This window comes from Bidens hawaiensis, unplaced genomic scaffold (genome assembly GCF_021521415.1).
Source record: "Bidens hawaiensis isolate Kalapana, Puna unplaced genomic scaffold, B.hawaiensis_p1.1 tig00001647_1, whole genome shotgun sequence".
Lineage (NCBI taxonomy): Eukaryota > Viridiplantae > Streptophyta > Magnoliopsida > Asterales > Asteraceae > Bidens > Bidens hawaiensis.
In genome coordinates, this window is record NW_027491093.1 from 2,311,221 (window position 1) to 2,323,952 (window position 12,732).

Genomic DNA, 12,732 nt, shown 5'->3' on the forward strand with positions numbered 1-12,732 from the left:
TCAGTTAAATCACTTGTGGCAATCTTACTACTTACCAAGTTTTCGTATGAAGACATGAAAGCTGTCAGAAAAGCAAAGTTTTGCTCAGCTTCCTTCATATTAACAATAGGTGTTGAAGCAAATGGATTAGTAGTAGTTTTGCTCAGCTTCCTTCATATTAACACTAGGATCTCAGGTTCCAGAATTACCAGTAGAATAGAAACAAACTTTTGGATCATTGAACATAGTTGATTCTTTTTCACTTGCAGCTTGGGTAAGAAAAGCATTGATTGGAGAGATCGTTGAATTAAGAGGCATACTTCCACCATAGAAAGCTGGATCTTGATTTTCCTTAGCGATTTTTGACACTTAAGATCATATTCTCTAGCTTCGATCTTTTGAAAAAATTCAAGTGCAGTCAAGTCTTCGTTCAAGAAATAATCATTCTCTTTTAACACCATGAGAAATGTTGAATAAGAACTTGGAAGCACACTCTTAATAGTGTCAATTTTATCTGTTTCAGAAACTTCCAATTTCATCTTGTCCATTTAAGCAATTAAGTGAATAAACCTTGTAATCATCTCTTCAACTGTTTCTCCCTTCAATAGATTAAAATTTCGAAACTGAAACTTAAGCATCACTTTCTTACTCTCAGTCGTGTTCCCCATACTTCTCATACGTAGATGTTGAAATAAAGAAGCACATCTCTTGATACTACCCACTTGATGAAAAATATTTTCTGGCAATGCCATAGTGAGAGTGGAATAGGCTTTTATCTCGATTTCTAAAGCTTTCTTCTCTTCTTGTGAGTATTGAGAAACAGCTTTAGGAGTATACCCAATAGTATCATCACCAATCATGGGTGCTACATAAACTTCATCGAGACAGTATGAGCAATCAGGGTGAACAGACCCCAAATGAGCACGAAACCGAGGTTCCCACTTTGCAAAGTCACTAAACTTCATCAATCTAGGACATTTAGAATGTGAACCAATCTCGTTATCAAGTTGCAATATTTGTTGCATCAACATGTTCTGAGACGCTAATGCATACATACCAGCCATCTTTGAAAATTCTAGGGTTTAACGAATCAAATAGCGAATAACGTTAACGGATCTGTGAACAGTTATAGCGAACTATAAACAGGAGAATAATGAATCAAGTCTTAACGAAGTTAAGATTGATAGTTAACGAATCTGTCCCCGAATCACAACTGAACTTAACGAATCAACCAACAAGTCCGAAGATTAATGAATTAACCAAGCGAATCACCAAGAATCAATCTTAGTGAATCAAATGATAAACAGTAACGAATCACTAAGAAATGCTTAGCGAATAAGATAACGAATTGACTTTAGTTGATAACGAATCAAACTATAGCGAATCAGGTTGTTACAACCGTTTGTAACAAACTCTGACACCTTATGCCACGTGGCAAAGGTTGTTATAACACAAATCCTAAAGTGGACGCGTGTCACACGAATCGGTTAATCCAATTGACGAATCAAATAACACGAATTAACAACTCACACGAACTGGCTAACGAATTACCTGAATAGGATAACGAATTAGCAACTTTGATGAACGAATTAAGTTAAACAGTATAGCGAATAAACGTAACGAATCATATTTATCTTGAATCTTCAAATCTTCAACATGAAATTCCAAAAATGATAACATCAAACTACAAAAAACCAGAAACCCAGAAATATCAAATTCGTAATACTATCTCAAATCATAACCAAATTGCACAAATGACCTATCAAACAACTCATAACATCATCGCGAATCTAGTAAACTAAACCTCGATATCAAACAATTCCAATTACCGATCCAATTATATCATAACATATACCCTGTTTCGGACTTAAACCGAAACCAAAACCAATCCACACAAACCCAATTCAAACCTCAATTCCAATTGACTAATCCGTACCAATACCTTAATCAACTCAAATCCAGTCCAATTCAACCATAATTCAATCAAATCAACATAAACTTAGTCCAAAGTTCACTTAAACATAAAACTAACAATATCGAACTAATTCAAACACCAAATCAAGTTTAATGAGCACCAACAGCTCTGATACCACTTGTTGGTACCCATTTCGTATCAATCCAATAACTATAACTATAACAGATCTCAGATCTGTGAATAACCGATTAATACGTTTATAGATCTAGCTCATAATTACAATAGATTAATTGTTGTATATGTATATGTATTATCAATATATGTGTTAGTGTAATTCAAATAATATTAGCTTGAAGATCGAGAGAACAATTGGACAGAGGTTTGATAATTAACTCTTAATTCTTAAATAAACAGTGAATAGGGGTTCACTATATATAGAAGAGTATCTGGTTCGCTAACATCCCCTAGCGAACCAGACTCTCCTTCGTTACATACATTAAGTTAACGAAACATCCCCTGATTCGTTAACATCCCCTAACGAATCAGGAGGGAATACATTTAATGTCTTAGTTCGCTAACATCCCCTAGCGAACTAGACTTAACATAACGAACTAGATAATAAGTTAACTAGTTATTACATTAAATAATAAACGAAACGTTAACGAAAATTACAAAGACTCAAGACGCAAAACCGTGCACTAACAGTTTCTGTTTTAACCGGTTTAGATTTTTCAGAAATCACAGATTCTTTTTCAATCAAATCCTCTTCTTTTCTAGCAAAAGGATTAATTTTATAATCATTATGAAAATGTGGCGGAATTTCAACAAACCGATGCCTTTCTTTGAATCCTTTTGTTTTCCAGAAACTTCAATAATTACATTCAACAGAAAAGAAGAATTTCTAAATTTACCCAATTTGTTCTTCAACTCAAGAACCTCATTTTCAAGCTCGGTTATCTTTGATCTATGTTTTAAAATTTCTTGAAACTTTTGTTCATTAATAGTCATTTTCACAGATAACTCAGCTTTGAGATCGTGGTTACTTGTCGACAATGCTTCAATCTTTTCTCGAGATCTCATTTGAAATTCAAGAGATTGTCGATAAGTATCCTTCAGAGAAGCAATTTCTCTTACTAGATTATCATTATGATTTTTCAAAGCTTATAACTTAGGTTTGTTAGACTCACAGTCAACACATGATACTTTAACAGATGAAGTAGCAGAGATAGAATGACTAACCTCTTTAATCTTAGCCATGCAAGCAAATACAGTTGGAGACTTGTCACATGAATTGTCGAAATCAGATTCAGAATCATTATCATAAGACAGCTCACTTTCACTTGCATCTTGACAGTCTTTAGTTAACCCAAACATAGCCAAATTTGATTGAGTGTCATTACACAGTAACCGTTGTGACCAATCATTTCCATATGCCAACAATGCTTGTGATTTAGATGGTTTCTTTTCAGTATCACTATCTCGTGGTGTAGAAGAATTTTGATGTTAACCACGAGGACTGGTATACTCTTTCTTCGGTTTGTCACATTCCTTTGCAAAATGCCCAAACTCTTGACAATTATAGCATTTCACTTTCAACTTGTCAAATCCCAATTTCTTGTTTAAGGCCGGAAGATCTTTTCCAGTCCTTTGCATGAATCTTTTAACTTTGCGGACGATCATAGCCATGTTTCACTTTAAATCCATGATTTCCAAATCATCTGGATCAATCTGATCATAATCCTCATCAGTTAGATCACTTCTGGCAATCTTACTACTAACCAAGTTTTCATATGAAGACATAAAGGCAGTTAGAAAAGCAAAATTCTATTCAGCTTCCTTCATATTGACACTAGGTGGTGAAACAATTGGATTAGTAGTAGTTGAACTTCCAGAACCACTAGATGATCCAGAATTACCAGCAGTGTAAAAACATGCGTTTGGATCATTAAATATAGTTGATTCTTTTTCACTTGTAGCTTGGGTAAGGAAAGCAGTTATCGGAGAGATAGTTGAACATAGAGTCATATTTCCTTCATAGAAAGCAGGATCTTGACTTTCCTTGAAAGGTTTTTGACATTTAAGATCGTATTCTCTTGCCTCAATCTTTTGTAAGAATTCCATAGCAGTCAAGTCGTCATTCAAGAAATAATCATTCTCTTTCAAAACCATTAGAAATGTTGAGTAAGAACTTGGTAGCACACTCTTAATAGTGTCAATTTTATCAGTCTCAGAAATTTCCAGATTCATTTTGTCCGTCTCAGCAATAAAGTGATTGAACCTTGTAGTCATTTCTTCAACTGTTTCTCCCTTCAATAAATTAAAGTTCCGAAATTGAAACTTAAGCATCACTTTCTTATTCTCAGCTTTATTTCCCATACTTCTCATACGCAGTTGTTGAAATAAAAAAGCACATCTCTTTATGCTACCCACTTGGTGAAAGATATTTTCGGGTAATGTAAGGGTAGAATAAGCTTTTATCTCGATCTCTAAAGCTTTCTTCTCTTCTTGTGAATATTGAGAAACAGCTTTAGGAGTATACCCAATAGTGTCATCACCAATCATTGGGGCAACATATACCTCATATAGGCAATACGAGCAGTCAGGGTGAACGGAACCCAAATGAGCACGAAAACGGGGTTCCCATTTAGCAAAATCGCTAATTTTATCAACCTTGGACATTTCGAATGTGAACCTATCTCGGTATCAAGTTGCAACATTTGTTGCATCAAGATGTTTTCAGAAGCTAGTGCGTACATACCAGCCATTTTTGTAAAAGTTTGAAACTTTAAGGATTAAAATTAAAAGTAGTTAACGAATCTGTAAACAGTGTAACGAACTGTGAACAGTTATAGTGAATGTGAACGGTGTTTAACGAATCTCAGATTAACCAAGTAAAGATTAATGTTAACGAATCAGAAATGATTGAAGCGAATCCGATGATTAACGAATTAGACGGTCAACGAATCAATCAAACCACGAAACAGATGGTCAACGAATCAGTCAACGCACCAGTCAAACTAACGAATTGACTAATCAAATCACGAAGGACTAGATTAGCGAACTAGAAGGTTTCCTGTATCGAATCACTAAGAAATCCTTAGCGAATTAGATAACGAACAAGCTACAGTTGATAGCGAATCAACCTATAGCGAATCAGGTTGTTACAACCGTTTGTAACAAACTCTGACACCTAATGCCACGTGGCACAGGTTGTTATAACACAATTTCCAAGGTAGACACGTGTCACACGAATCAAATGATGAAATGAACTGGTTGACAAATCACTAAGAATTTATAACGAATTGACTAGATCAGTTAACGAATCAACATAGAGATGATAACGAATCATAGTCATATTCAAATCTTCAAAGAGAATTTTCAAATTTTCTGTAAATGATGAATACCAAACCCAGAAACTCAGATTTGTAATACTACTCAATTCATAACCAAATCACACAAATAAGCTACCAAAATACTCGCACACCGATCATGAATCCACTCGTATCAAACCCATAACACAATTACACTTGTCACAAATCCAATTTGACCAAAACTGATCCTCTGTTTCTCGGCCAAACTCATATCCAAACCAAACAATCCAAACTCAATCCATTAATAACATTTTGGAATTTTAGTGGCATTTTTATCCGTATGCCATAAAAACATTATGAAATTTCAGTGGCATTTTTATCCGTATGCCATTAAATTATTTTTGGACTTTTAGTGGCATTTTTTCGTATGCCAATTATAACATTCTGGACTTTCAGTGGCATTTTATCCGTCTACCAACATAAAATAAAAATAAAACCGTCAAACATAGAAATTATAATATCTTGACCACAACTAAAAGTTCAGTCGCATTCTAAACACACACCAATCGCATTCCATATTCATATTATATGTCTAATAACTCTTAAGTCAAGTCAAAAATCAATCATATAAAAAGGAAAATAACAAATATTCGAATAAAAACTAAAAACTTCATCACACTTGTTAACCTCTTTCACCATCTTCAATCTTCTTGCAAGGTGCCTAATAAGAAAAATAAAAACTTTTCAATATGTAAATAATATGTACACTAACTTGTGTAGCATACTTAATTATGAATCTAAAATCGATAATAACCTATTAAAATCAACCATCTCAACGCTTGTGGAAAAGCTAAACTAGCCCGAGCCTAAAAATAAGCTTGTTCTATAAACCAGCCCAAGTTTCATTGTCGAGCTTGAGCCGGCTAACGAGGCAAATATTTTTATTATATATATATATGTTCGTTAACCGGTTTAGTTTAAATGGTTCCTATGTGAAAATCCCTAACCGGTTCCTAATCATTATTTACAATTGAAAAGTAACTGGTTTTGGTTCGGTTAACCGGTTAGGATTTGCACCTCTAGTTAAAAACAAATCATATAAAACAAATTACCATTATTATTTCGTGAAGATCATACTTGGTTAACCGAAGAAATTGTACTCGGTACCTAAAATATATAAATGAGAAAAAAATGTTAATATATTGATATGTAACAATAAAAATATTAAACAATAGTTTATAAATGTGAGTACCTCTATGTTCATATCGCTAAGAACCGAAGACAAGTTCGCATTGGGAATATGTTCTTGAATAACGTTCAACATAACATTGACAACACTCATTAGTCGATCAACTTTATGTGAATTTGTTGAAGAATCATCTTTACTTTTTGCAGTCAGCATCCTTCCAACTAATCGAACGTATCCCCTTTTCTCCGGGCCTTTAACTTTTGAGTAGTCATCATTTGAAAAATCACATGGATCTCCGGATTAACTTGTAGAGTTACTTGCAATAGTTTTTAATGAAGCCTAAATACAAAATAATAAAGGTAAGTAATTTTATAAAGACATAAGCACATACAATATTAATAAACTGATGGGTTTTTTTAATGTTAGTATATTGATCACTATTACTTTCTTTCTTGTCAACAGTTTTTGGCCATTTTAACTAATTAGTAAATTTAGTATTGTTACAATAATTTTCTAGATCTCTGAATTAAATCTATTCAGAAGGTTGATACATTAGAGATAGAATTTGATCGACATTCAGCTCGTTTGACCTGTTCCACTTTTAGCTACGGGTGTGCATGAAACCGAAATAACAAAACCGTAACCGGAATAACTGACGTAACCAAACAGAAATAACCAAAGCCAATAAAAAAACCAACGGTTTGGTTTTATGTTTTATAAAGAGCAAACTATTTGGTTTGGATACGGTTTTGGTATCAACCAAAGACGAAAAAAAAACAAAACTAATAGATTGGAATTTGGAACATAACCAAATTCATTATTTGGGTCATTTTTGTAATTAAGTAACCTGTTAATAAATGAATGTGTGGAAACAGTTGGAATTTGGATAAGATCGATAAGTATAAACAAAAGAACACAATTGATTACCAAAAACTGTTGACAAGAAAGAAATTGATCAGTGTTACTAAATATACATTACCAAAAATTTAGTGGCTTCCTCATCAACAATTGTTCCTTCTTTACGAGTGTGAGTTTTTATATATAGTTATCCTCGTGTTGGGTGTACACCATTATTATTCATGGCCTACAATTGTGTTTGATGTTTAGTAAGGGACAAGAAACAAAAAGAAGACAATAATTTAATTCAAAATAGCTAAAATAATACCTCTTCATGAGAAAGTCTAGCAAACAATTTTGTCCTGGTAACATGAGGCTCATTCATCTTTGAGCGGCTCGATCTTTTAGCAAACGTGTGGCACTAAATTTTTAGTGGCATAGCAAAGTGCCACTAGAATCGTAAATTAGTGACACTAAAACTAAGTGCCACTAAATTGTGTTATAAGCAAAGATAGCATACGCAAAGTGCCATTAAAAAACAAAATTAGTGGCACAAAACCTAAATGCCATTAAATACGTGTGACACAAGATTTTTAGTGGCATCCACAAAGTGCCACTAAAACTAAGTGCCACTAAAAATTAAGATGGCATACGCAAAGTGCCATTAAAAACCTAAATTAGTGGCATAAAAGCTAAATGCCATTAAAAATGTATGCCACTAAATGACCTTTTATTTGTAGTGTAAGGTGGATCACAATTTGTTAAGTGTGTCTCAGATCTGCGATAAGAAATTTACCACATTGTTCAATGATAAGGAATGTGTAATCCTTAAACCAGGTTATGTTATTCCTGAAGATATGGTAATCATGAGATTTCCCTGACCAATGATATTTATGTATTAAACATGAGTTCTAAAGTATCATCTTCTTCTATGAAACGTGTTTTGTCTCGAAAGCAACTGAGAAAGACTAAATTTTGTGGCTTAGACTTATGGGTCATATTCATGTTTGAAAGATGAATCATTTAATGGCGAATGTTTGGTGGACAGTGTTCCACTAAAACATTTCAAATTGATCGATTACTGTGTTGGATGCAAGAAGGGTAAACAGAAGAATAAGTCGCCCCGTTGAAGAAGATTAATTCCATTGATAATCCTTTGGAACGTCTTCATATGGATTTATTTGGTCCAGTGAATTGATTGAGTACTACGGGAGATTGGTGTTGTTTAGTTGTTACTGACAACTATTCAAGGTATTCATCGGTGTTATTTATGAGTTCCAAAGATCAGAAACCAGTTCTCGTGCCGAATTTGATCACCAAGATCGAATCACTTTACAAACATAAACTGAGATGATATCGATTTGATAATGGCATGGAGTTCAAGAACAATGTTTTGGACTTTCTCTGTATACAAAAAGGAATCCATAGAGAATACAGTGCTCCATATGTTCCACAACATAATGGTGTAGCTAAGAAAAAGAATCGAACACTAATTGAAGCAACAAGAACAATGATGGCGGATGCAAAGCTTCATGTTCAATTCTGAAACAAAATTGTGAACATCGCTTGATATACGCTTAATCGTTATCTAAAGGTTAAAAACCTCAAGAATACTAGTTATGAGTTGCTCAATAACCATAAGACTAACTTAAAATTCCTCAAACCATTTGGGTGTCCTTGTACTACGCTTGAAAGAGAGACGGGTAGATTCGATGAAAAGGCGATTGAAGGTTATTTTCTTGGTTTTGCGTAACGTGCCTTTAATTTTTCTTCTGGGTGTGTTAAAGAATTGTATTATATGGATTTTCAAAGATACACTACACCACCTGCCAGCAAGGGACCAGATTGGATGTTTGATTATGAGGAGTTATTTAAGTCCATTACTCCATCGGTTGAGATACCAAATGAAGATTTGGTTCGTGCTTATTTGGAAGAACAAATGTTTTCTATACCAATATCTTCTATTTATGATGATGATGTGGTACAAGACCAACATGATACATCCGATGATGTATCTAATTCTTCAGATAATGCCGATTTTGAAGATTCTTCTTCTGCTTCATTGGTTGATAATAAAGATAACTTTGAGGTACATGTTGGTGAATCTTCTCGAACATTATCTTATCTATAAACTGATGATATCACTAATTTACAAGACAATGTTGTTTTCGAGAATCCAACTTTTCCGATTAATTCATATCATCCTTAGGACAACATCATTGGTGCTCTTAATGTTGTTGTTTGTACACGATGACAGGTCGCTAATGTATGTAAAGATAACGTATTGTGTGCATACGCTGACATACATGCTTCGAGATTCATGATACTCACCCGATACACTTTCTTTTTATCTCAAGTAGAGCCGACAAGTGTTCCTATGGCACTTCAAGATTCTTCATGGGTAAAAGAAATGCAAGAAGAGTTGCAAAATTTTGTACGACTGGGTGTTTGGGATCTCATTGATAAACCAAATCGGGTTAAGAATGCTATCCCGATAAAATGGGTTTTTGAAATGTAAGAAGGATGATCGTGGGGTCATCGTTCATAATAAAGCATGGTTGGTTGTTCAAGGATTTAATCAGCAAGAAGGCCTGGATTACATGGAAGTATATGCTCATGTTGCGAGACTGGAGGCTATACGTATTTTTCTAACCTACGCAGCCTTTAAGAATTCCAAATTTTATCAAATGGACGTTAAGAGTGCATTTTTTAACATATGAAGAGGTGTATGTGAAGCGGCCTCCTGATTTTGAATATCTTCACTATCCCGAGTGTGTTTACCGTGAAAAAGGCTCTTTATGGTCTTCACCAAGCCCAGAGAGCTTGGTATAGCACACTTGTTGACCATCTGATTGATAGTGGCTTCAAGCGAGGGACTGTTGATTGTAATTTTTTACAGGACAGTTGAAGAATAATTTCTCCTTGTCCATATTTATGTCGATGACATTATATTTGTCTCCACAAATGACACGTTATGTAAGGACTTTGAGAAGTCGATGCAGACCAATTTCGAGATGAGCTCGATGGGATAAATGAGTTTCTTTTTAGGGTTGCAGGTTCATCAGTCTGAAGACGGGATCTTTATCCATCACACGAAGTATGTGAACGATGTCTTGAGTCGATTCAAGATAACTGTAGGAAAAGTTCCTTCTACTCCTCTTCCCGTGGGTCACAATTTGTTACCGGGCGAATTAAAGGATATCGTTGATCCGACTCTTTACCGAGCGATGATTGGTTCGCTAAGGTATTTAACTGCATCGCTTTCTGTTATAATATTTTGTTGTTTGTCTGTGTGCCAGGTATCAAGCAAGTACCAAGAGTGACTCATCTGGCAGCTGTGAAGCGTATTTTTCACTATCTGAGGGGAAATCCTGGCATCGGGTTATGGTATCCCAAGGATGATAGGTTCGATCCTACCACTTTCTCATATTCCGACTATGCAGGATGCAAAATCAACTACAAGTCAACGACGGTGAGTTGTCATTTCTTAGGAAACCGGCCTGTTTCATGACAGTGTAAGAAGCATACAATGGTCTCTACTTCAACCGCTGAAGCCGAATACATGGAAGCCTCAAGTTGCTATTCACAGGTTTTATGGATCCAACAAATCTTCGGGATTACGGTTTGAAGTTTCTTGCTATTTATTTTTATTGATAACTCTGTTGCCATATGTATCACGAAGAACCTCATGCACAACTCTAAACCAAAAACATATTGACATTCGATACCGTTTTATCTGCGACTACTATGAAAATAAATTAAATGATATTGAAAAATTTCACACGGATCATCAAAAGGCAGACCTTTTTACTAAAACTTTCGATAAAACGAGATTCAAAATTTTGCTTAGTTTAAATGGTTTAAAATCATTTGTTGATATCCCAAAGCTCGGGTAATTATTTTTTCTTTGTACAATTTTTGTTGGTTAGTTTTTATTTCTTTAATATTTTGGTGTTTGGAATGAAAATGGGAAAACACAAAAATATTGTGATTTATGTTTGTACAGATAAAATCGACAAACATTTAGATATTTTCAAAATTCAAAAACATTAAAAAATATACTCCTCAAAACTAGTTTTGAAGCAAAAGTGGAAAATGATAGTACATTGATCATCTATATTCTAAATTTCAGTACAAAAATAGGAACAAAAGAATGTGTGCTTAAATGTATTGGGGCATTGGTAAGTCTTAAACAAACAAGTAAGGTATAGTATGTGATATAAACACAACATTGCCAAATTGAAAGAGGTGTTAGTCTCTTACAAAGTCTTGGTGATGAAGGCAGAAATGTAATAGCCTATCATACTCAAGCCTTAAATCTGTTTGATTACCAAATATCAAGATTTTAAATAAGCATCTAGTTAATGGTTAACACTGCAACGGTGTATCGTCTTATGGCCTTTAATCCTTTATTGACGGGATCCTTCGAGAATTCTGGACTCCATTGGGTCTTTAAGCGGGTTTCCATTTGGGTATTCACAAATGTGAATATTATTTTCCTCAAAAGGCGAACCTGCAATTTTACTGCCCCTTATAAGTCATTAAACTTGATCACAATTGTACTTTGTACAGCATTCATGACTTGATCAAACCACGCAGTGAGTCATACAATTGTTTCTTCCTTGCTCGGGTCTTAGTACCAGTAATAAACGAACCATAATGGATCCAGTGTATGTAAGCCATACAGATGAAATCTTGCATACTCATCCATGGGAAAGGAACTCGAAATATTGCTTGATAACGGGGGTATATCTTGTAGGGGGGATTATTTTCTAAGATTGATAAAAACTATAAATCATATATTATGATCAACTGGTTTAATGGTTTAAGTCAAGTTGGGGTGACATGGTAAAATCAAAATAAGCCTGAATCGATATTAGAGGCTGATAGTTTTTGATATCTTGTGCCCTAATTGAAAAATAAACATATCACAGAAATTTCTGAAACATTTGTTATAAGATTTAAGTGGATAACAATATCAATAACCGACTTAACACAAGTCATAATAAAGCCAAAAGATAAATATGTTGTGGACGAATTTCTTGATCAATATGATTCCCTACTCAACTCACAAAAATATGTATTACTTTCATAGTTTACGTTTAATTTTGCTTTTATTTTGATTTTTTTTTTTGTTTTAGCTTAAAAATATTAGAAATTTTGAAAAGATATTATTTCTGGATTATTTTCGATTACCGAGTTAATGGGATACACAAATCGAAAAGAAAATTTTCCCACGTTTTAAGTTACGTTTGTTAATGTAAGCATTTCTAACGTAATATTTTTACCTTTTGGGTATATAGTTAAAGTATTATTAATGTAAAAATATCAAAATTTTGGTTTTGATGGTTAATTTAATGATTAGGAATGGTAAAAGTCCATTTTAAAGGTAATTTCACCATTCATTACAACTATTGTAACGAATGAGTACTCATTCGTTAATGTAAAGAACGAATGGATGATCATTCGTTAATGCACATTCCATTCCAATATCTTATAAC

The 12,732-nt window shown here is 34.0% G+C and overlaps 1 long non-coding RNA gene across 1 annotated transcript; it reads right to left on the reverse strand.

Moving 5' to 3' along the window:
- Nucleotides 1-5,574: 5,574 nt before the first annotated feature.
- LOC143590257 (uncharacterized) lies at nt 5,575-7,577 on the reverse strand. Its single transcript, XR_013145444.1, has 3 exons — nt 6,458-7,577; nt 6,318-6,372; nt 5,575-5,926 (listed from the first exon to the last, which is right to left on the reverse strand). It is a non-coding gene; the product is annotated as an uncharacterized LOC143590257 (long non-coding RNA).
- Between the last annotated feature and the right edge of the window lie 5,155 nt (nt 7,578-12,732).